Raw genomic sequence first — 24,549 nt, forward strand, 5'->3', positions numbered from 1 at the left:
TAGTCATCAAATACATTAGTATTTATTATAATCTAGATATTCCTGTTATCCATATAAATTGAAATCCTTTTTGAATCTTGCTAAGTTCTATCAGTATTAGATTCTCTGTGAAATAGTTAGTGTTTGGAAGGGGACTGTATCACCCAATCAGATTCTCACTTTGTTCCTGAAGTAGCAAGGGATGGATTCAACTTAGTGAGCCCCCCTCCCTCCCCGCTACCCCTGACAACTGAACCTATGGGACAGCACCGATATCAATGCTAATAGCACAAGTAGCCCCTTACTAGCCAGGCCACTTCAGTTAAAATTTTGCCTCATGTACACACTTGCACTCTAGTGCACCCATTATAATTGCACTGCTTTCTGGGTGCCTCTCATTACCTGGCATGGCTACATGAAGCAATGGCTTCTGGGAGATTTTGAAAGACCTTCTGGGAACCCTGGGGAATTGTGAGAGAAGAGGTTGAAGTCCCATAATCACCTAGGAAACTCAATTTTTTTTTGCTGTGTACCAGTTCCCTTTTCTAGTCTTGTTCTCAAAATTAAGGCCAGATAAACATTCAGCTGTCACTCTTTGTTTAGTAAGAAATGTTCCTGCTGCAGGAGTTTTTGAAAAGAAGCTGCTAGAAATCTGAGGCAGCAGCTGAGGTCAGCAGGTGGAGGATGTTCCAGCAATACCTACAAAGAGCTAGAGCAGGGGTAGGCAACCTATGGTGAGCTGATTTTCAGTGGAACTCACACTGCCCGGGTCTTGGCCACCGGTCCGGGGGGCTCTGCATTTTAATTTAATTTTAAATGAAGCTTCTTAAACATTTTAAAAAGCTTATTTACTTTACATGCAACAATAGTTTAGTTGTATATTATAGACTTATAGAAAGAGACCTTCTAAAACATTAAAATCTATTACGAAACTTTGCGAAACCTTAAATTAGAGTGAATAAATGAAGACTCGGCACACCACTTCTGAAAGGTTGCCGACCCCTCAGCTAGAGAATAAGATTATTAGTGCTTTATAGGATTATTATAAACAACTGTTGTGCACTTGCCACCCCTGGAGTAGACAGCTGAACTTCAGCTGATCAATCTTATTCTTAAGTGCTGCTTTTGAGTTCAGACCACAATCACAGACTGATGGGACTGAATAATTCTCAAGACCTAGGATGAACAGCAGTGGCTTCAGAAGGAGACTTTTCTGTACCTCTGTGAGAGGATGGCCTAACATTGTAGCATCAGACCACCAGGATGAGTACTTCATTTGCTATGAAAGGCATGACAATTGCCCTGTGAAAGCTGGCTACCCCTGGTAGTTATTTGTGGAAAAACAATTTGAAGTTGGCAAGTCCACAGTGGATGCTGTGGTCTTAGAAGGTTTGAATGGCAAAACACTGAGTGCTGCAGGGGCATGTGATCCAGGTGGGCAATGTGCCAGAGAACACTGGGCTATTTAAACAATTGGGATTCTGGAACTGTGCAGGAGCTTCTGATGGAATTTATGTGCCCATTCTGTATCTTGCAACCTCTGCAAACTCAGGGGTACATTAAAAGAATGAGTTCCTACTCAATGGAGAGGAAAGCCGGAGAAGATTATTGCAGACAGTTCCAGAATATTAACGTAGGGCGGCAAGGCAAAGGGCATGATGCTAGAGTTTTCACAAACCCTAGACATTTCAAGAGTGGACTGAGGGGGACTTTATTCCTACCCAACAGTACTGACACTAACTCTACTTCACTTTCCACTGGGAATTTGCACTCCCACATTTGCCATAGGTATGAAACCAAACCATTACCAGATTACATAGATCAGGAGAGACGCTGACTCATTTATACGCTCCGTGGGTGATAGATTGCCTGATTTTGGCAGACTGAAGGCATAGTGCAGAAGTGTACTGACCTGCAATGATAATTCCCTATCTAATGTAGAGGTTATTATGCATACAGTAAGTAATAATTATATAGTAATGTGGAGACATTTATTAGAATATCTGCCTGCTGCATTTTCCAGACATATTCCTACTTATTATTTGAATTACAGTAGTATTGGGAAGCCCCATTGTGAGACTTGCTGTACAAACATGAACACTTCATGTTCCGTCACTTAGCCAGTTTCTTTTTAAGACAGAACTTTCTCTCTTATTCCGTGACTGCTCAGTTTCCTTAATGGCCTCTTTTGAGAGGCTTTGTCAAGTGTTTGAAAATCCAAATAAATTTATGTGATCTAGTTCTCCTTTGTCCCTTGTTTTGTGGACATGCCCATGTCATTTTAATAAATTCAGTGGTTTTCAAATTGGGGTACGTGTACCACTTGGGGATATGCAAGCTCTCGTTAGGAGGTACGCAAGAAATATCTGGAGTTTTCAGGAACTGTCAGCAACATCTGGAACAAAGAGGATATCTTCACCTGCGTGGTCTGGGCTATTGGAGAGTACATGTCTATCTCATACAACAAAAGGTGTACCGTGGAGCAGATCAACAAGTTCTTTGAAGCCCTGGAGGCCATGCTGTTTGAAATCATGCAACTCCGGCTCTCGGCCAGCATCCCCAAGTATTCGCCACGTGTCATCACAGTTCTCATGACAACACTGACCAAACTGGTATCACGCAGCCAAGATTTCATCTCCAGAATGTCCCTGTTCCTGTCCAAGATGAGAGCATTTGTTCAGAGCCCTGCCATGGCCTCAGTGTACAGTGAGGAAGACAATGAGGAGATCCTGACCCGGGCTGTTGAGCTGATGAACCTGTTGAAAATGCCCACTGTAGCTCAGTTTGTCCTGCGCCATCAGCAGAGGTTGCCAGCCCACGGTTTCACCGAGACACTAACGTGTCCCTGCCTCTCGCCATGAAGACGGCCAGCCAGCTTTTAGAAAGGGGGGACTGGCATTTCTGAGTGTACACTGCATAGCTCTGACTGAAGAGACCTGGCTGGCTCTGTGCTGTATTTTGACTAACCTGCTGCTGACTCTGCTTAATGGAATATGGGGAAGGTGGAGGGATGAGGCTCTGCTGCTGCACCTTCCTGGAAATGGGCAATAAATGATGGAAAAGAGGAAATTTTACAAGGAAATACCTCATATAGAGGCCTGTTGGTCTAGGGGTATGAACCTTGCTTAAGGTGTGAGGAAGTCCTAGGTTCAAATCCTGGACAAACCCTGTTTTAAGACTAGTTGTGGCCGAGTGGTTAAGGCAATGGACTAGAAAGCCATTGGGGTCTCCCCATGCAGGTTTGTATCCTGCTGACTACAGGCTCCTTTGGCAGGAGGGATAGCTCAATGGTTTGAGCATTGGCCTGCTAAACCAAGGGTTGGGATTGGTCTTGCTTTAAGCAAGGGGTTGGACTAGATGACTCTCCTGAGGTTCCTTCCAACCCTGATATTCTATGATTCTATCCTGTAATGGTGGACAACACATTTTATTTAGTACAGAGGTTTTCAAACTGTGGAGTATGCTTCCCTAGGGGGGCATGGAGGAACATTTGCGGGGGAGTGAGCAGTGACATCAGGCAGCTTCAGCCCACCCCATGCAGTGGGGCTTGGGGACAGAGTGCCACCTCCACCCCTGACTCACTTCATCAGGCCACCTAGCCTCTGAGTTGCAGGGGCACAACCAAAAATTGTAACTCAAAGGGAGGGCTCAGCTCAAAGCCTATCTCAGATGGGGGTATGCTGTAGACTACATTATTTGGAAAGGGGTACACAGCCTAGAAAGTTTTAAAAACACTGGGAGGATTGATTTTGCTTTGCAGATGTGTGCTGGTTTGTGTTCATCTAGGTATTTTATAATTGTAATTATCCTTTCAGCCAGTTTGCCAGGTACTGAAATGTCTGATGGGTCTATAATCCCATGGACTATCCAAACACAGCAGAGGTAATTAAGAGATAAGTAGGGATCACCTCACCCACTACTGAAATGCAGCCAGCTACAGGGTAGAATGTGGCAGCTGTTTAATAGCAATAACGCAACAGCAATTACATCTGGAATAAAAAAAAAGTGTATCTAGTTGACACTGCATGTAAAATACTAGAGTACTACCATTCTCACAAAATATGTCAAGTTGCGTAAAGAGCACATCTGCTATTTTTATGACTGAACTTGCATACCCTCAGGATCTCTATTTATGGAGAAATATTTAGCTAAAATGTAAGGACATTCACTTCTCTTTTTACTTATAGTAAATGAATTCACGTGTAGGTCTTTGTATGAAATCGGGCACAAGCTTTGTTTGAACTTTATAGCTCTCATTCCATTTTACATTCTGATAGCAAATATCATCCCTCCAGTTGTTTTGGTTACATTTGTTTAACTATGAGTGCCTCCAATAACCACAGTAGTACCTGAGAGCACAGTTGCTTGAAAATATTCAATTTCAACAACTTTTGTATGTGAAAACTTCCGAAATAATTGACAATAGAAAAAATGTACTGATTTTTGACCAGCTCGTGGAGTGGTCAAATATATATATTCCCCCCAAACACACACAAAAAGTGCTGTCTCCTGTACAGACAAGCTTTGCCTTATTGTAGCAAGTTCCATTGTGCCAGAGGAGTGGAGTTGTTGACCTTGATAGGGAGTGTTTTGGATATGCTGACCCCATGCTATTTAGTGCCTTGAAGATAAGGACCTAGATCTTGAGTTTGATTCTGTGTTCTATGGGAAACCAAAGTAGAGAGTGGAGGATAGATTTGATGTTTGCCACAGCCTGTGTTGCTGAAGATATGCACTTCAGTGTTTGATACCAGCTGGAGTTTCCTAATCTTTGAAGGCTTCTTGTCCCTGTATAGTGCATTACTGTAGTCCAGCCAAGAGACGAAAAAGGCGTGAATATATTAGGTGAGGTCATTGTCTGCCAGGATGGGACAAAGTCTGCTAGCCAACAGGCGATGGTAGAAAGCATTACTGATGGAGGCTGCTATGTGAAATCTTAATGTCAGTGAGGCATCATAGAGTTTACAGCCGGAAGGAGCAATCAGATCATCTAGTCTGACCTCCTGTATATCACAGGCCACCAACACCACCTGCACACTAAACCCGACAACTGAAAGTAGACTAAACTCTTACAGCCCACAAGACAGAGACTAGACTATTATGTGCCACAGGCAGAGAATAGGAGGAACTGAGGTGCACCAGTGCTTGAGGCCCCCTGCAATGACAGGGAAACGATTAAGGGAGATGTACCCAGCTAAAACTTGCAAGTGACCTGCACCTACATGTTGCAGAGGAAGTTAATCCCCTCTCCCCAGGTCATTGCCAAACTGACCTGGGTAAAATTCCTTCCTGACCCCACATATGGCAATCAGTCAGACCCTGAGCATGTGAGCAAGAACCAGCCAGCCAAGTACCTGAGAGAGAGAATGCGTGGTGGCCATCCCTGATGCTTCAGAGGAAGGAGATAAAACAACCCTGAAATACACTGTGGGGGCAGGAGAGAATCCCTTCCTGACCCTTGCAAGTGGCTGGCTAAAACCCTGAAGCATTAGCTTTTAAGAATAAACCAAAAGTGAGGCCTGGGGCTGTTGAGCCCTGCACCCTACCATCACAAGCCACCTCATCACACAATTGCACTCCTAAATTTATCCATCTCTCTTTTAAAACTAATTAAGAATTTTGCCCCCAAAACTCCTATTGGGAGGCTGTTCCAGAATTTCACCCTTCTGATGGTTAGAAACCTCTTCTAATTTTCAGCCTGAATTTGTTCATAGCCAGTGAATTTCCATTTGTTCTTGTGCCAATATTGTCTATTAGCTTAAATAGCTCTTCACCCTCCGTGGTATATATCCCCCTTATGTATTTAGAGAGAGAGCAATCCTATCCTCTCTCAACCTTCTTTTTGCTAGATTAAACAAGCCAAGATCTTCCACTCTTCTCTCATAAAGTAGAATGGAGTAGATTACTCTGCTGGTGTGTTGACTGCACACCATGGGCTGGTGTGGTCAAGACCATGGCCCCACCTCTTCCCCACCCTTCTTGATCCGAAAGGGAAAAGCAAGAGTGGGCAGTCCCTATATTCTACTGTAAGCAGTTCAATGGAGGCGTTACTTGTTTGCCCCTGTGTCGAAATGCATGTGCCACTCTTAATCTAGCTGCAAGAGTTTTGCTACTGTGGCTAAATCCTGCTCAAATGACTCCTGCAGAAAATCTCATTGACTTCACTGGAACTACTTGCAGGAGTAAAATGAGCAGGATTTGGCCTTACGTGAAGTGTTTAACAATCAGCTCTTTTGAATATTAACCTGTAACAAACTCACTCATATTGTGAATGGCAGCAGTGACCCAGGAGGGTTGTTTTATAACTTACAACTGCCACTCCCATACTGCACATTAAGATCTTCATTAAAATTTGAACACTTCTCTGTTGCATTTCACAATTCATGGTGCTGAGTTTGCTCAGCTTGAAGTGTACTGAGGGGCAAGGGACTGAAAGCAGGCAGATTCACTCTTTGCTCAGCTCAGTCATTAAAAGGAGAAATAAAGACATACTGCAGTGAATATTGTTTTTAATGTGGTATTTTATTTCATGTAAAGTCTTTCAGTCTGGTATTATTTTAATTAAATGGATATGTTGGTTATTATCAGCACAACCTCTTAATTAGAGTGACAGGCGGTTCACTAAGGAGTTCCCATCACTGAGTTCCTACTGTAATCACGCTTAATAGATGTACAGCTTTTCGCATCTTGAAAACGCTGACAAACATGAACTGAGTTAATAATCCCTCATGACACCCTGTGAGGTAAGAAAGGGTTGTTACCCAACTTTAACAGATGGGGAAGGCTGGAGTAGGGAGGGCAAATGACATATTTAAAGCAACAAAAGAGCAGCTGTTACATATGACGAGATTCAGAGGGTTCTGTGATCGATCACAGGACCATGTGGGGGAAGAACATTGATCATAGTGTGATGATTTATGTGCAGTGCATTGTTCTCCTTACAGATTAGCACATGAACTAAAAAGTAAATCCTACCTTCTCTGCATTTATGGTGGCTTGCAGTGCAGGAAAATTGGTATGATTCCTGTGTGCAGCATAGAGAGGGATGCTGTGGAGCATAGGCACCGACTGTGTGGGTGCTCCGGGGCTGGAGCACCCACAGAAAAAAAAATAGTGGGTGCTCAGCACCCACTGACAGCCCCGCTGATCATCTCCTCCACCTCCCACCCGCCAGCGGCCCCTCCAATCAGCTTCTCCCCCTCCCTCTGAGCACCTCCCACCCACTGTGGATCAGCTGTTGAGCGGTGTGCAGGAGGCACTGGGTGGGGGGGGCGGCGGAGCAAAGGGGGGTCCGCGCAGGGCAGGGGTGGAAAGAGGTGGGGAGGGGGTGAGGCCTTGGGGGAAGGGGTGGAGTGGGGGTGGGGGCCTGGCCAGAGTGGGGGTTGAGCATCCCGGCGAAATGAGGAAGCCGGTGCCTGTGCTGTGGAGTCTAGCTTCCTAAGGGCCTCCCTGCACAGAAGACTGAGGTGGAAAGGAAGTGGGACTAGCTGATCTGATCATTGCCCACTGCAGCCCTAAGGCTGGAGCAGTGAGCACGGACTGACTCCATTCCTGCACTGCAGCCTGGGAGTGGGATTCCCAGGGCCGGCGCTTCCATTTGGGTGGCCTAGGCGGTCACCTAGGGCACCAGGATTTGAGGGGGGCGGCAATTCGGCGGCGGGGGGGTCCTTCCACGCTCCGGGTCTTCGGCGGCAATTCTGCGGCGGGTCCTTCACTCGCTCCGGGACCCGTCGCCGAAGTGCCCTGCAGATCGGGAGCGCGGAAGGACCCCCCCGCCACAGAATTGCCGCCAATGACCGGGAGTGCGGAAGGACCCCCGCCTAGGGTGCCAAAATCCCTGGCACCGCTCCTGGGGATTCCGCTTACCTTACAGAGATCTCCTGTTATTTGAGCTTAGTGCTGTGAAGAAGATTGGGCCCAAAGTGTGATTGCCTAAGTTCCTGCTCAGTGTAATAAGCATGCCAGTGTTTATACAGGGATCAAACATTCAAAGACAGATGTAGGTTTAATGAAATATGATCCTATACAAAGGATTGTTATTCACTGAGATCATTGTTTTGGTTTTTTCTTACATAATGTACAGAAATTAAGTATAAAATGCTATGTTCATTCAGTATTTGGACCATAATATTGCTGATGGAGAGTATATATACACAAATTCAGGAAGTTTAAAATTATGGTTTCCCACAGCAGCCATTACTCAGCCACATTACACTTATATATTCAGCCAAAAGAGTTGTCACAGATAGAAAATACTACACATTTGCACTAGGGGCAGAGTTATGGTCATTGTGGGAACCATAACTTTGAACTTGTTAATTTCTTGTTCATGTCAAATCTCAACCAAACTCTCACATTCATGTGCTGCAGGTTTTTTATTTTTGATAGAGCATGTATTTTCACAGAAGTTAGAGGGCTCTTTGTTTTGTTTTGTGTGACATTTTGCATGTGTCTAGAAACTTATTAGCAAGAGTTCTGTGTATTTACATCACACGTTAACAATGTTATTTGTAGAAATTAGCCATTCAAACAGACAAGTGAGGAAACAGCAAGGGCTCACCTGAATCCCCCTCCTTCAAAGCCTTACAGCTGTGCTTGCCTTTATGTAGTGTGAGTAGCCCCACTGAGCAACACTAAAGGCTGCCCTAACATGAACCCCAACTGCAAGGGGCACAATATAGGCCTCTGCAAGGGCACAAAGTAGTGGGAACAAGGTCTGCCCTGGCCTTGCCTCCTCACACCCCCTGATCTAATCCCTCCTACCTCTGCTTCAATCTTATCCTGCCTCTAGCTCACTCTGAAATGCTTCCTTGTGGCCAGGGTTCCTACAGAGATTATGCAGAGCCCTATGAGTCTAGCTGTAACAAAAAGGCTGTAGAGCAATGATGAAAGCAGCTTCAATTGTCAGGCTCAGGTACCTGAATCATCAGAGAAAGCATTGTATTTCCCCGTCAATATCTACCTGTCACACTTCTTTTTTATTGTAGCTTTTATCGTCGTAGTTAGCAGTGCCCTCTGACTGACCTTTTCTTGTTTCATTCTTTATCTTTCTGGATTTGACTATGGCACCAACTGAAATATTACCAAAGATATGTTCAGTAATTAAGTTGCTGCTAATTACTCTGCCTGTTCTTTGGTTATTTTTATAAAGACTGCTTTGTATTAGCAAGAGTTAACAAAGTGAATAAGAAATTTATAGGAAGGAAGAAAGAACATTTCTTTTGTTCTCAGCATCTTGCATAAGATTCCTATAAAAGAGTACTTATGTAAGACAACACTTTTGTGTTTCTTGTGTAATGCATGAAAAACAAACACTGATAGAAAATACTGTAAACAGTATGGCAATGACCTTGTCTCTTACATGCTGAAATACGATTAGCACCATTGATTTTTCTTATCGTCTTCCGGAAAGGGTCTTTTGATATTTGTGATGGGGCTTAACTACCATCACCTGCAAGGCTAGGGAATGCACCCAGTTAGTTATGCTTTGCATCTAGGGAGGTGAGTAGCTAATTGGCTCCTAGTCAGAGAGGGTGGAGCTAAGCCATAATAAGTAGACTGAAGGAACTCAGTAGAGGGAGAGATGGCAGGTGAGATCAGTCTCTCTGGCTAAGAGAAGCCATGGGTTAGAAACAGAGACAACGGGGTAGCTTAGGCTCCTGCAAGGGAAGCCCTGAGATAGGGTCTGTCAGTAGAGAAGAGAAGACTTCAATAACCCAAGAGGGCAGAAGAACTATTCAGGTTCATTTGAACATTTCTTTGAAGTTGTTTATGATGCCCCAGAAGGGGTCTGAACTTTGGAGACTTGTCCAGAGGGCTAAGACACAGAAGACCTGGGGTCAGAGACAGGCGGCTGGAGGTGGTGCTGGAGCTGAAGATAGTGGCAACGTCCCACACCAAAGCAAGGGGGTGAGAGAGCCTTGTCACAAATTGGGGTTGTGGGGATCCCACCTTAGAGGAAGATACCAACTACCTTAAGGGTGAGAAGCAGATGAACAGATTAAGACCTTTTTTTTCCTTTCCATCTGGGGAATATGGACGATATAGTCTGCACACTGGCAGTCCTACAGGAGCAAACACATATGCTCTTTTGTTGCATCTATTACAAGGGCAGTAACTATAGCAAGAGCCTCAACAGGCTCAGCAAGAATGTTTCCAGCAATGCCTAGAAAATTGGACCCCAGAGCCCCAGGTAGTTTCAGGAGAAGACAATTCTGCCAGACCAGTACCCGGTGTGGCAAAATTGAGTCCAGGTGATGAACCAGAGGCATTCTTGTGTACTTTTTGGAAGGTAGTAACAGCAGCAGGGTGGGGCAAATCCTCCAAGGCAGCTCAAGTGGCCCCATTCCTCTCAGGAGAACCTCAAGCAGGCTACCGAGCTTTTTCTGATGAGCAGGCACAGAATTGTGAAAGAAGCTATTCTGGATAGGCCGGGATTGACCCTGGAAGCATACCAGCATCAGTTTAGGATGGAGCCTTCCCTGCGTGTGTGTGTGTGTGTGTGTGTGTGCACGCACACATCCCAGAGTGGCAGCACAGTGTTTACAGCACCCGGCCATGCAGAGGTTACAGCCCCTCATGAACTCATTAGACAAGGTGGTGAACCTTGTAATATTAGAACAATTCCTAAAGGTTTTGCCTGCTGGAGCCCACAGCTCTATCTGGAGATTTCAACTGACTTCTACTGATAATACTGAACCACCCAAATGAAGAGTTAGTTCAAGAGGCTATTTTATTCTGAGGGAAGCAAGGTGACCGAGAACCTCGACCCTGGGATGGCAAGGGGGACAGAGCGGGAAAGAAGTTCTTGGGCTATCTAATACCTAAGAAACGAGAAGAGGAAGTGGTGCCTCAGTCATCACTAGATACCTGAGACAGGGTCCTGGGAACTAGTCAGGAAAACGTGGTGGTGTGTTTCTGGTGTGGTCAACTGGGTCATATAAGAAAGGACTGCCCATGCATGAAGTGTGGCTATTTGGATTGTTACTACACCGCCCAGTCTGCAGCTTGAGATGCTCCCTTGGTAGGGGGTGCACTCCAGCCTACCAATAACTACTAATGTAGCTGGACACAAAATGAGAGAACCGATTGACTCTGGGTGTGGGCACACACTAGTTCAAGGGAGTAGTCTCTCCACTGTGAAAATGGATCAGCAGGTGCATATCTCGTGTGTGCACAGAGAGACATGGATACCAACAGCGGAGGTAGAGATAGAAATGCAAGGTCAGAGAAACAAGCTGAAGGTTGGTTCAGTAAAAGACCACCCCTGGCCCATAACTGTAGGCAGAGCCTGGCCTAATTTCCCAGCCATATTATGAGAGAGAGAACAAGTTAACCATAAGGTGACCCTTACTCAGACATGGGCTATTGGGCCAGGCAGCCCAGAGGCAGGGCTGAAGTGAATGGACTCAGCAGACTCGGGGAAGTTAGTCAAGAGAGTCGAACAAGAGACGCCAAGTTGACTACAGGCCCAGGAGATACAATTACACATGATAAACCAAGAGCTGGAGGAGGTGAAATTCTCATGACAGAAAATAACAGAAGAGGCCACAAAACAGGCGCAAGAACTGATTCAGACAAGACTAGACTTGGCGTATGAAAATAATTGTTGGCAGCAGCTTGAGCTGGTGCTAGCTAGACTGCAAGCCAGGGAAACATGTGACAAGGAAGCCTCAGCCTCTAGAAGCCAAGAACAGGCCCCTGCAGAAAAGGAAGCTGATTGAGTGAGTTCGTGGAGAATGAACATCCTGAATGAGGATATGGGAGAAGCTGCCTCGAATGTGGACCTGACTCATCACCTCAAGGGTAACTGAGGGAAGCCAGACCATGCATGGAGAGATCCAGGAACTTTGAGAAAGATTAACTGTTGCAGTGGGGGCCCTACAAATGCAAGTCCAAAATAGAGAATACTGGAGGGAATGTTATGAAGATGTGCAGGAGGACAAAAATTGTCTGTTTACCCAAGTACATGACTTAGAGGGAGAGCTGGAGCAACTACAGGGCCCTCTACAGTGAAGGGGAGAGAGTACCCTGATGGATACTACCTTGGGGGGGGGAGGGGATGAGATGGAGCTTAACCTCCATCACCTACAAGGCTAGCCAATGCACCCCATTATTTATGCTTTGCCCCTGAGGAGGTGAGTAGCTAATTTGCTCTTGGTCAGAGGGGGCAGAGCTAAGCCATAATACATAGATTGAAGGAGCTCAGTTGAGGGAGAGATGGCAGAGGAGACAGGTCTTTCTGGCTGAGAGAAGCCCAACATTAGGGTACATAGGCAGAGACAACAGGGGCTGCGAAGGCTTCTACAAGGGAAGTCCTCAGATAGGGTCTGTCAGTAAAGAAGAAAAGACTTCAGTAGTCCAAGAGGGGAGAAGAACAACCATTCAGTTTCATTTGGAACTTTTGTTATGACTGGTTTATGATACCCAGGAAAGGGTCTGAACTTAGGTGACTTGGCGGGAGGACTGAGACTCAGAAGACCTGGGGCCAGAGGCAGCCGGCGGCAGGGGCTGCTGGTGCCAAAGATGGCATGGGATGTTGCTGCTGATGCAAAGGGGCACTCCAAGAGTGAGTAAGCCCCACTACAATATTAAATAAGTAACTGCATATTAAAAGTGAATTGTTCTGTTATTTCTACAGCTTAGTGAGATTGTATGTCCCATCCATACTTGCCTGTGTTGCATAATCAGACCTGTTTAGGCACTTAGCTAGATTCTGAGCTCAGTTACGCTGGAATAAATCCAGGACAACTCCTTTCATAACAGGATCTGGCCTTTAGCCTATGGCCATAACCAAGTGAAGGGGAATAACAGACTAAATCTGTTAGAATAGGTTTGATACTATGGTATAATAAAGCACTTAGACACCTCAGTAATGAATGTGGCATAAACACCTAGATAGATTTGACAAAATATTATCTCATGGCAGAGGTATGGTCTAGGGCTGTAAAAATGGAGTTAATGTTAGTTTTTTTGCTGGAGAGGTTTGAGATATTTTAACCTGGATGTGACTGGTGGCATTCTTCTGTGCTGTTACATTGTGGGAAGTTTTTTTGGAAGGCAGCTGTCTGCAAACCATGGGCGGCGGGTGAACCACTGGCTGGGGGAGGCTAGCCTGTGGCTAAATGAGGGAACAATTAAATGCACCTTTGTTTGGTGATAGCTGAAACAGTGGAAAACCCCTGTCCAAGGACTAGACCACATGCAAGTAGCAGGAAGACCACAGAAACTCAAAAAGAAGGAAGAGAGGATGTCAGAGAAGCACTTGTAGTGTGACCCTGAGGAAAAGCTGAGAGAGCGCTTTTGGGTATAGTGCTAGCTGAAAAGAGGCTTTGGCACTTTGAGGAAAACACTGTCCTCACAGGAACAACCCACAAGACTCCAAATATTTGCTAACCACTCAGGTCAAAAGGGGTAACAATAATTTAGTTTCAAAACTATGCATGCTTTATGCACATCAAGCCTATTGCAACCGGAGACATTGTAATCAGAACTAGAAGAAACTGAATGATATAACATTCTAGAGCCTTGCATATCTAACCTCTGATTAGTTGCATAAGGGCACTGAAGCCACAGATATTTATTGTAATAATAAGTTACTAACTTTGCAGACAAACTATTTTAAACCACTCCCCCACAAGCAATATACAAGGAGTATTTATTTTCAATGTATTCCTTCATAAGAAGGAATATCTTGAGAGTTTTGCTATATGTTTACATAATTTGTAGGCCTGACTCCAAATCTGCCTATGATATTGTCAAACAGGGTTACATAATTTTTTCCTGTAATTACCTGACTTATCAAAATCTGTTCTTGTTCATCCTCCATCACATGAGACAAACTGACAACATTATCAAAGATAAGATTCAGACACACTAGGCCATTTGCCACATACTATAAAGTAATTATTGTTTAAAATTTATATAGCAAAATAGGTGTGAATGACAATTTGCATACATCTAGGATGACAAGGCCCTTGTCCTGAGGGACTTGAAATGTAAATTAGAAAAAAGATTATGTTGTAAGAGACAGCACTGGAAAAGTGATCATCAGGAGAAGGCTAAGGAAAAAAAAGTGATTTTTAAGGAGGGGTATAAAAGAGGTTGGTTGACGCACATTCTGAAAGAAGGCAGCAATTTTATGCAGGAGTGGGCATTAAGGGAGATGGTATTGAAATGGGCTATAAGTCACAAGTTTGATAATGAGACATGGGGCATACTAAGCAGCGTAGGCGGCAGGTATGATAGGCCAGGAGAGACTGTGCCTCCCCTGGTGCTGCTGCCGGACCCCCAGGTGTGGTGTTTTGGGGGAAATTTTTACTTTATTATGCTCCATGCATCAGTAATCTTTCTGGATTTCAGGGAGATTACTGATGGACCTAGGAAGCTGAGTAGCACATACCACCTCCTCAGCAGCCCCGGAACCTGCATGGGTATATCAAAAGCTTCTTTTGGCAAGAGTGAGAGGCTTTTCCCTGCAGCTGTTTGGGGTCTGGAGAGGGGGGGTGTGGCATGGCTGCGGCTGACCCGGGGAAGCTCCGGGTAGGTATGGGGGGGAGGAGGCGTTGGGGCAACTCTGGGCAGAGGGAGGCTCAGGGCTATGGCTGGCCTGGGACTCCTCTGGCCAATGGGGGACTTGTGGCCATGGCAGTGGGAGAGGGGCGGGCGGAAGGGGCAGAGCTGGGGGCTAACCTCCCCTAAAGGGCCAGGGGAGTGTTTTTTTACACCCCTGATCAACAAAAGTTTTACTGACAAAAGTGCTAGTGTAGAAATAGCCTTACACACAATCCCCCAGAGCTCCACGTAGGCTGTGGTGCTTTTGTTTCTAGTTTAACTCCTTCTGGGACAGTGTATCAGGGAAGCCAGGAGCACAGTTTAGAATAATAGAATAGAACATCACAGGGTTGGAAGGGATCTCAGGAGGTCATTTAGTCCAACCTGCTGCTCAAAGCAGGACCAATCCCTAACTAAATCCCCATATCCCTAAATGGTCCCCTCAGGGATTGAGCTCACAACCCTGGGTTTAGCAGGCTAATGCTCAAACCACTGAGCTATCCCTCCCCTCGAAAGGTCATTAAGTCCAGCCCCCTGCCTTCACTAGCAGGACCAAATACTGCTTTTGCCCCAGATACCTAAGTGACCCCCCCCCTCAAGGCTTGAACTCACAACCCTGGGTTTGAACAGAGGAACTTTTTTAACCACAGTTACTTTACTCTTAAGCACTTGAGAGTTAGGTCTTGTCTACACTACCAAATTTTGTTGACAAAAACTGCCCTTTGCTGACAAAAAATGTCCATTTTTGGTGACAAAATGCAACCATCCCAATGAGAGACATATGTCTTTTTCCTCTAAATTTTTCTCAGCAAAGTGCTAGCATAGATAAGACACCATGCTTGATTTCATCACATTAAATTGGCCTCCAGGAGGTGTCCCACAATGCCCATCATGACTGCTCTGGTCAGCAGTTTGAACTCTACTGCCCTGCAGCCAGTTAAATAACCATCCGCTCCTCCCCTTTAGAAGCCGCAGGAATTTTTTTAATTCCATTTCCTGTTGGCTCAGCATGGAGGTCTCATTGCATCTTCCCAGGTGACCATGGTGAGTTATCGCATGAAACGCTCTCCTGCTTGGACCACTACTAATCTGTTGGATCTGATCAGTATATGGGGAGAGGAGGCGGCACAGTCACAGCTGAACTTGAGCTGTAGGAATTTTGATACCTATGAGCAGATTTCTCGATGCTTGTGCGAAAAGGGCTGTGATCAGGACATGCTGCAGTGCAGGGTGAAGATAAAGGAGCAGAGGCAGGCATACCATAAGGCGAGGGAGGGAAACCGTTGCTCTAGTGCTTCACTTAAGACCTGCCGGTTCTATACCGAGCTGGACGCTATCCTCGATGGCAACCCCACCTCCACCGCCAGGTGCCTTGTGGATACTTCGGTGGGCCTGGAGGCGGCAGAAAGAGGACCTAACCTAGAGGATGAAGTTATTGATGAAGAGGTGGAGTTAGACGACGATGTGCAGCTCCCTGTGGGGTTACCCAGTGAGGCAGGCAGCCAGGAACTGTTCTCAACTTCAGAGAGGTCTAGCCAGTCTCAGCAGTTGCTCTCCGGTGAGCAAGAGGCAGGAGAGGAGATGCCTGGTTAGTGGTTGTGGTTTGTTTAGTGCATAGGTGGGTTCGGGGTGTAGAAATGTGAAAGGGTGGCTGTGTTTCTGTGAGCGGCACATTTCCCTGTGTAGCTAATTGGTACAGCAGAACAGAGTGTTATGCACGCCGAGATCTCACGGAATCCTCCAGAGAGATCTCCATGAAAGTTTCCTGTAGGTACTCAGTAATCCTCCGCTGAAGTTCTGTGGCAGAGCAGCTTTGTTTCTTCCCTCATTGTAGGAAACTTTCCTGCACCATTCGGCAATCACTTGTGCAGGGACCAAGGCAGCACATAGGCTAGTAGCATAGGGAGCAGGGCAGAAGCTACAAGCATGGAGTAGATGTACCCTTGTTTCCCTGCTTACCCTTAGCGGTGAGATGTCTGCTAGAATGACCCCTGCCTGTGGAAAAGTGTGGGAGAATTTTAGAATGTTTTCCTAGTATGATGCACCACGACCCTTGCAAAGAGTGTGTGCTTTTTTCCCCATGGGGAGCACCCCCTACCCCCGCGAACACTCACCATGCTTTGGGTGTTCGCAGAGATATGTGCCTGGCAAGGGTCAGTGAGAAAGTGATTGCAAGGTTGCAAAAGGTGTATTTAACTGAAATGTTTCAATGCTGTGTGTGACTTTAACAATCCCGCTTCTGTGCATTGTCCCCTGTGCTTCACCAGATGTGGCCTTCAGGAACACCCCACGCACCCCAGCTGAGTGTCTCCGCCAGATAAGAAAGCACCCAAGACACAGCAAAGAGACATGTTCTGGGAGGTACTGCAGTGCTCCAATGCAGAGAAAAGGGAACGCAAGAAGTGCTGGGAAGCCAAATGGCAGGACAAAAAAGAGAATCAGGAGTTTGTTAAGGACGCAACTGAGCAGATGATTAAAGTAATGGAGGGGCAACTGCAGATGCTGAAGTCCTTGATAATGCTGCAGACTGCAGCACATTCTGAACACTTTTCTATGCCCACCTCCCAACTCTGCCTGTACATTCCTTTTCACTTTCCGGAACTTCTCGGTTTCCCATTTACTTCACACCCTCGGACAACTTTCACAATGATAACTGGACCTAAACACAGCTGTGAAAGTCTGGTTCCTCCTTTCCCTCCAAGAGTGTTTCTGTGTGCTGTTTTTATGCAATAAAAGCAAAGTTTTCAAATGGTAACTCAACTTTATTTGTTTTCTACAAATTGAGATTGCAGGCACTATCAATACACGCATAGGCATTTTAATCATTTGCTTAAATGTCACCATTGCTTCCTACGAAAACTACTTGTATTGTAACATTGCAGCACCAATCACAGAGATATGCATTACCGGATCTCATTTTCAAAGTATTGCCTCAAAGCCTTCCTGATTCAAATTGCTCCCCTCTGGGCTCTTCTGATAGCCCAGGTATCTGGCTGATCAAAATCAGCAGCCAAGTGGTCTGCCTCAGCACTCCACCCCCAAGCAAACCTTTCACCTTTAGCTTCACAGAAATTATGCAACGTACAGCACGCAGCTATGACCATGGGAACATTATCTTCATTAAGGTCTAACCTGCCATAAAAACATCACCAGTGAGCCTTTAATCTGCTAACGAACATTTAACTGTCATCCAGCACCTACTCAGCCTCTTGTTGAACTGCTCCTTACTGCTGTGCAGGTGTCCCGTGTAAGGTTTCATGAGCCACGGCTGCCAGGGTTACGCTGGGTCTCCCAGGATCACTATGGGCATTTCAACATTCCCCACTGTAATCTTCTGGTTTGGAAAGAAAGTCCCCGATTGTAGCTTTCTGTGCAGGCTGGTGTTCCTGAAGATGCGTGCAACATGTACCTTCCCGGACCACCTGGCGTTGATGTCAGTGAAACGCCCATGGTAATCCACAAGTGCCTGCAACACCATGGAGAAGTACCCCTTCCTATTGATGTACTCAGTTGCAAGGTGCTCCATCTGGTGCCAAAATTGGAATATGTGTGCCATCTATTGCCCCTCCACAGTTAGGGAAACCCATTTCTGCAAAACGGTCTACTGTTTCATGCACATTTCCCAGAGTCATGGTCCTTCGTAGCAGGATGTGATTTATTGCCCTGCACACTTGCATTAACACAGCCCCATCGGTCAACTTCCCTATTCCAAATTGATTCGCGACTGAACAGTAGCAGTCTGGAGTCGCCAACTTCCACATAACTATTGCCACATGCTTTTCTACTGATAAGGCAGCTTTCATTATGGTGTCCTTGCACTACAGTGGTGGGGCACGCTCCGAACACAGTTCCAGGAAGGTGGCTTTCCGCATCCGAAATTTCTTTAGCCACTGCTTGTCATCCCTCACCTGCATGATGATATGATCCCACCATTCAGTGCTTGTTTCCCGAGCCCAAAAGTGATGGTCTATCCTAGGGGTGGGCAACCTTTCAGAAGTGGTGTGCTGAGTCTTTATTTATTCACTTTAATTTAAGGTTTCGTGTGCCAGTAATACATTTTAATGTTTTTTAGAAGGTCTCTCTCTATTAGTCTATGTATTATATAACTATACTATTGTTGTATTGTAAAATAAACAAGATTTTCAAAATGTTTAAGAAGCTTCATTTAAAATTAAATTAAAATGTTGATCTTACGCTGCCGGCCCACTCAGCCCACTGCTGGTCTGGGGTTCTGTTCACCGAGGCTGGCAGCGGGCTGAGCGGGGCCTGCGGCCGGGACAACGGCTGACAAGGGTCCAGTAGCCAGAACCCCAGACTGGCAGCGGGCTGAGCTGCTCAGCCCACTGCCGCTCCAAGGTTCCATCTGCCAGCTCCTGCCAACTGGGATCCCGGCTGCCAGACCCACTCAGCCCGCTGCCAGTCTGGGGTCCCGGCCCTGCCCACATACAGTGGGTACCTACCTTCTCCCTGGTTCTGGCCCATTCTCTTCCTCTCTCTGCACTGAGCTGAGGGTGGGAGTGCACTGAGCACAGGGCTTGGGGTGAAGGGTCTGGCCAGGAGCTAGAAAGAGGGAGGAGACTCAGGGTTGGGGCAGAAGGTTTGGGTGTGGGGCACTTACCTGGGCAGCTCCCATTTGATGCGAGGAGTGCAGGTGGGAATGTGTGTGGTGGTGGTGCAGGAGCTCCCATTTGGTGCTCAGGGAGGGGATGGGGATGTGGGGGGTGCAAGAGTCAGGATGTGGGGGGTGCATGGGGTGTGGGGGGTTGTGTATATGGGGGGATGCAAGAGTCAGGGCTGGGGTCGTGGGTGTGTGTGTGTGCGGGGCTGCGGGGTTGCGGGCAGAGGGCTGGGTGTGTGTGGGGGGGGGGTCAGGGCAGAGGGCTGAGGGTGTGTGGGGGGGTCAGGGCAGAGGGCTCCCCCACTCCTGCGTCTCCCAGCCGGCTCACCCACTTGGGGCCCCGCGGCGCACCACACAAGCGCAACTAGCGCCCCCCGGCGAGAGAGTCCCTTCTGGCTGTGTCTGGAGGAGCCGCTCCGGGTGGCGCATGACCCCGCGGTATGCAAGTTCATTGCCCCAGGGCTCTTTGGCCACCACCGATTCTCACTTGCCCACACCTGCTACGCGCTCAGCGCTGCCGGGCTCTCCGCTCCTCCCAGCTCATGAACAGCAGGTATCGATCCATGGCTGTGGCCGGGCGCCTCCTCCTGGGGACGCTCAGCAGCCAGCGCTGCTGCTGCCTCCGGCCTCTCCCGCCTCCACCGCCCCCACTTCCGCTTCCACTTCCTGCCGCCGGGAGTCGGGACCTGGTCCGGCAGTGAACCTGCTCCCCCGGCGCGCTGCCAATCCGCCATGGCCAGCTATACCAAGGCGGCCCAGGTGAGCGGGCCCCTCCGCGCCCCTGGGCAGGGCTCCTTGCCGGGTGAGGGGAAACGGGAGCCCAAGGGTAGACCGCTGAGGCGGCTCCTCTCTCGGGGGGGCGCGGGCTCTGCCCCTCACTGCCTGCGTGTCCTCGGGACTCTGGAAGGCAGCAGCATGCCATTAAAAATCAGCTTGCATGCCGTCTTTGGCACGTGTGCCATAGGTTGCTGACCCCTCGTCTATCCTATGCAGCTGTTCTGTGAATGCCAAAAGCAATCTAAAATTGCTCCTATCCATTTCACGTAGAATGTCGGGCACCTGCGAGTCTTCTTCAGTTAGGAACTTCACGATAAACTGCACTGCCCTCCATGATGTCTTCATGACAGTTAACAGAGTATAGAAGAGTAGTGCAGGATACATCCCTTCTCACAAAGATGCCAGGTGCACAGTGTTAGGTGTAAGAAGTATAAACTGTTTAATATGTTCAATTTGTTGTTTAATAAGGTGTTTATGAAGTAATGTTAAGTAAATCACTGGCTTTAAAATAAGATCCAATATGGAGTATATGAGCTATTGACCCTTGGACTCCATCTCTAAGAGTGAACTTCTTTATCATTGAGACACAGGCTCAAACCAGTCAACACCAGTTTTTCCCACCAAAACCAGCCCTCAGCATTCCATCTCCTCAGAACTTTTCCCGCCACAAAAGTGATATAAGGACTTGTTCAGTGCCTGCGCAGGGCTGTCCACCCCAGCAACAGTACGTACACAGTCGGGGGTCTTCACAGTGCTCCAGAGCTGAAGAGTGAAGAATACTATCGGTCCCGCAGTGAGATTGAGGAAAAGGAGGCCTGTCACCACCATTCCTGCCATCCTGCATTCCTGGTGTCCATCATCCCAGACGACCTCCTTGCCAGACAGTGGAAGGTCCTGGGCATCACCCCTGTACGTGGTATCCACTGCACCTGAACAGTAGGAAAAGGTTTCTGTGTTGGGGCATCATTTACTGTTTTCCAGTTTCCAAGGGAGGGTTTATAGGCCTGAGCTTTAAGCTCCCAAAGCCAGTCACTGTTTCATTGTATTAATTAAGTTTGCATTTTTCCCTATTCCTCCCAGTTTTCTGTACCTTTACCCTGAATACACTTACTTTTGTTTGTGCCAAATCACCTTGTCTCCTCTTTATTTTATTTACACCACACAAGGAAGGAGGCTAAATCCACTGGTGATAGATACAGGAGGGAGTCGAGTTTGCATCTTCTGAGAAAAGGGGCTTTCCTTTCCTCTTTCTCCCCTACCATTTCTAAAGTTTTCCTTTGAAGCGTTTCCTTATTCCCCTTGAGGTAACAACAGCAAAGAAGGGCCATTGCAAAAATGCTGCAAAAGAAAGCCGGAAGCCTATGGAGTACTGAGACAAAAAGCAATGCATCATGGCACATTAAGCCCAGTCCCAGGATGCGCCATGATGTGCTCTGCCTTCTCACAACACCTAGCGACAGAAGGTGTCGAGCTAGACTGTGAGATAGGTACCCACAATACATTGCTCACACTGTTGATGATGGTGCCCCCACTGTGGACATCCTCTGCCGACAGAGGGAGCGAGCACGAACATGAGATTCCCATTTTTATTATGTCGACTTTTGGATGTTGACATTACTTTTGTCGACAAAACTTGGTAGTGTAGAAATGGTCTTATAAATTTTTGAAAACAACAACAATCCTGAGACTGAGATAGACTTCTCCTGGTCTGATCTCAATCTTGCCATCATTTCAGGTTGGCCAGAGTCTGTTCTGCCCATTCTCTCCTGCATAAACAACGAGGAGTCCTTGTGGCACCTTAGAGACTAACAAATTTATTTGGGCATAAGCTTTCGTGGGCTATAACCCACTTCATCAGATGCATGGAGTGGAAAATACAGTAGGCAGGTATAAATATACAGCACATGAAAAGATGGGAGTTGCCTTACCAAGGGTGGGGTCAGTGCTAACAAGGCCAATTCAATCATGGTGGATGTGGCCATTCCCAACAGTTGACAAGAAAGTGTGAGTATCAACAGAGGGAAAATTATTTTTTGCAGTGACCCAGCCACTCCCAGTCTTTACTCAGGCCTAATTTGATGGTGTCAAGTTTGCAAATTAATTCCTGTTCTGCAGTTTCTCGTTGAAGTCTGTTTTTGAAGTTTTTTTTGTTGAAGAATGGCCACTTTTAAGTAAGCGGGTGGTAAACTCCATCTAAGGCTAAATACTGGCACGAGACCAATAGTCAACAAGTACTGTAAGGGAAAGTTGAAAAGAACTCTGAAGAGAGAGTTCAAGTTGGGGGCCAAGTCCTCTGATCGAGGCACAGCCCATGGACGGTGTGAGGCTGGTAGCGGCCCCCAGCGTGCCGGGACCGGGTCTTCTTGGAGTCGGGTTGCTTGCGAATGCAGCCCAAAGCGGGTGGTAAACTCCATCTAAGGCTAAATACTGGCACTTTTAAGCCTGTTATTGAGTGTCCAGGGAGATTGAAGTGCTCTCCTACTGGTTTTTGAATGTTACAATTCTTGATGTCTGATTTGTGTCCATTTATTGTTTTGCATAGAGACTGCCTGGTTTGGCCAATGTACATGGCAGAGGGGCATTGCTGGCACATGATGGCATATATCACATTAGTAGATGTGCAGGTGAATGAGCCCCTGATGCTGTGGCTGATGTGGTTAGGTCCTATAATGGTGTCCCTTGAATAGATATGCGGACAGAGTTGGCAACATGGTTTGTTACAGGGATTGGTTCCTGGGTTAGTGTTTCTGTTGTGTGGTGTGTAATTGCTGGTGAGTATTTGCTTCAGGTTGGGGGGCTGTTTGTAAGCAAGGACTGGCCTGTCTCCTGCATGTTTCTCTTACATGTGGCAACGGCTGACCCTCTGCACAGAACTAACCCAGCTCTTATGTACAGTCTCTGTCTCTGGTCTATGTGCTTCAGCAGAGCTGGGAAGCACCCATTTCTCCTTTGTCACTTTTGCCTCACCTGTGGGCCCCTGTTTAGTAATAACATTATTCCATGGGGCTGGCTGGTCCAGCAGCTGGGAAACAATCAGAGTAACTGGCCTTAGGTTGTGGTATTGATGGCTTATCAGTGAGTTGGTAAATGCCTTTCATGGGCAGGGAAACTGTCTGGAATGCATGCAAGGCTGCCCTCAGGCAAGCTTAAATGTGTTCAACTCACAATGCAAATCATAATTATATAAAGATATATCCCACAAAGAGTCATTTAAAGGTGGCCTTCAAAGAGAAAAAACAAACATGCTTCTAGGCTCATGATGTAGAAATGTTTGTAAAATGAAGCAGAAACGAGGGGTTCAGCTTGTTTTTAACAGTAGAAATTCAGGTCTTGTCTACCCTGGAAGATTTTATGGCAGCATGAAATTGTGACATTACAAAACACAAAGGACTGAAAGCTGAGCACTTGAGTGAGGAAGGCATTTTTAATCAGACTGTTTTAAACTCTGTGGTTTTTATTTGTTCTTGTTCACATGTATTTACCTAGGTGTAAGAGGGTGTGAGATAAAGGACCCCTGTGTTAAATCAGTACCCCAATGTCACATTAAAAGCCCATGAGGTGTCTGAGTTCTGCAAGGCAAGGCCATAGTCTGTAAGAGAAGCACTTGACACGCAACTGAACAAGCTCCAAAATGACTGGCAAGTTCCAATGGTTTGTGTTGCTAAATATAATGGTTCTTTGACTGTATGCTCATTATAAAACATTATTAATTCAGTATTAGAGTGGTAACAGTCAGTATCTACTACCTTTCTGGCAAGAAATACTTGGAAAAATGGTAGTATGAAATCCTCACCCCCTTCTAGTCAGTGGCAGTTATGCCATTGAATTCTATGGGTAAAATCCTGGCCCCAGTGTATTGTATACCTGCGTTGCATTGGTGTAAATCAGGTCTCAACCAGGTGTCCGAGGCCATCTGTGGGGCCACGAGTAGGTTTCAGAGGGTCTGTTAAAATAAACCAGAAAGAGGGGCCAGTGTTAGGCCTTGTCTACACTACAAGACTATTTCGAATCAACTTAGTTCGAATTTGTGGATTCGACCTTATGAAGTCGAATTTGTGTATCCATACTAAATACACTAATTCGAATTTCTGAGTCCACATTCATGGGGCCAGCGTCGACTTTGGAAGCGGTGCACTGTGGGAAGCTATCCCACAGTTCCCGCAGTCCCCGCTGCCCATTGGAATGCTGGGTAGAGCCCCCAATGCCTGCTGGGGGGAGAAATGTGTCGAGGGTGGTTTTGGGTAAGTGTCGTCATTGAACCGTCAATCACAACCTCCCTCCCTCCCTCCTTGAAAGCGCCTGCGGGCAATCTGTTCGTGCACTTTTCTGGTCAGTGACAGCGCGGACGCCACAGCACTGCAAGCATGGAGCCCGCTGCGATCATCGCCGTTTTCTCCTCCTCGCACTTTATCGTCAACCTCTTCCACAGTCAGCTGATGAGAAATTGGGCTACTTTTCAATGGTGCTGCAAGCACTGGGGGACCATAGGGGACGTTTTGCAAACATCAACGTCGGGTGGCCGGGCAAGGTTCATGATGCGTGTGTTTTCAGGAACTGTGGGCTGCTCAGACGCCTGCAGGAAGGTAGTTTCTTCCCGGACCACGAAATAACTGTTGTGGATG

General features: G+C 46.8%; 1 long non-coding RNA gene across 1 annotated transcript in view; it reads left to right on the forward strand.

The window, feature by feature from the left end:
- Positions 1-17,160, forward strand: part of LOC123370122 — a 36,073-nt gene extending 18,913 nt beyond the window's left edge. The window contains exon 3 of the long non-coding RNA XR_006579286.1: positions 16,800-17,160. This is a non-coding gene — a long non-coding RNA (uncharacterized LOC123370122). The remainder of the gene's footprint in view (positions 1-16,799) is intronic.
- Positions 17,161-24,549: the final 7,389 nt, after the last annotated feature.

The sequence above is a fragment of the Mauremys mutica genome, chromosome 1 (assembly GCF_020497125.1).
Source record: "Mauremys mutica isolate MM-2020 ecotype Southern chromosome 1, ASM2049712v1, whole genome shotgun sequence".
Classification (NCBI taxonomy): domain Eukaryota; kingdom Metazoa; phylum Chordata; order Testudines; family Geoemydidae; genus Mauremys; species Mauremys mutica.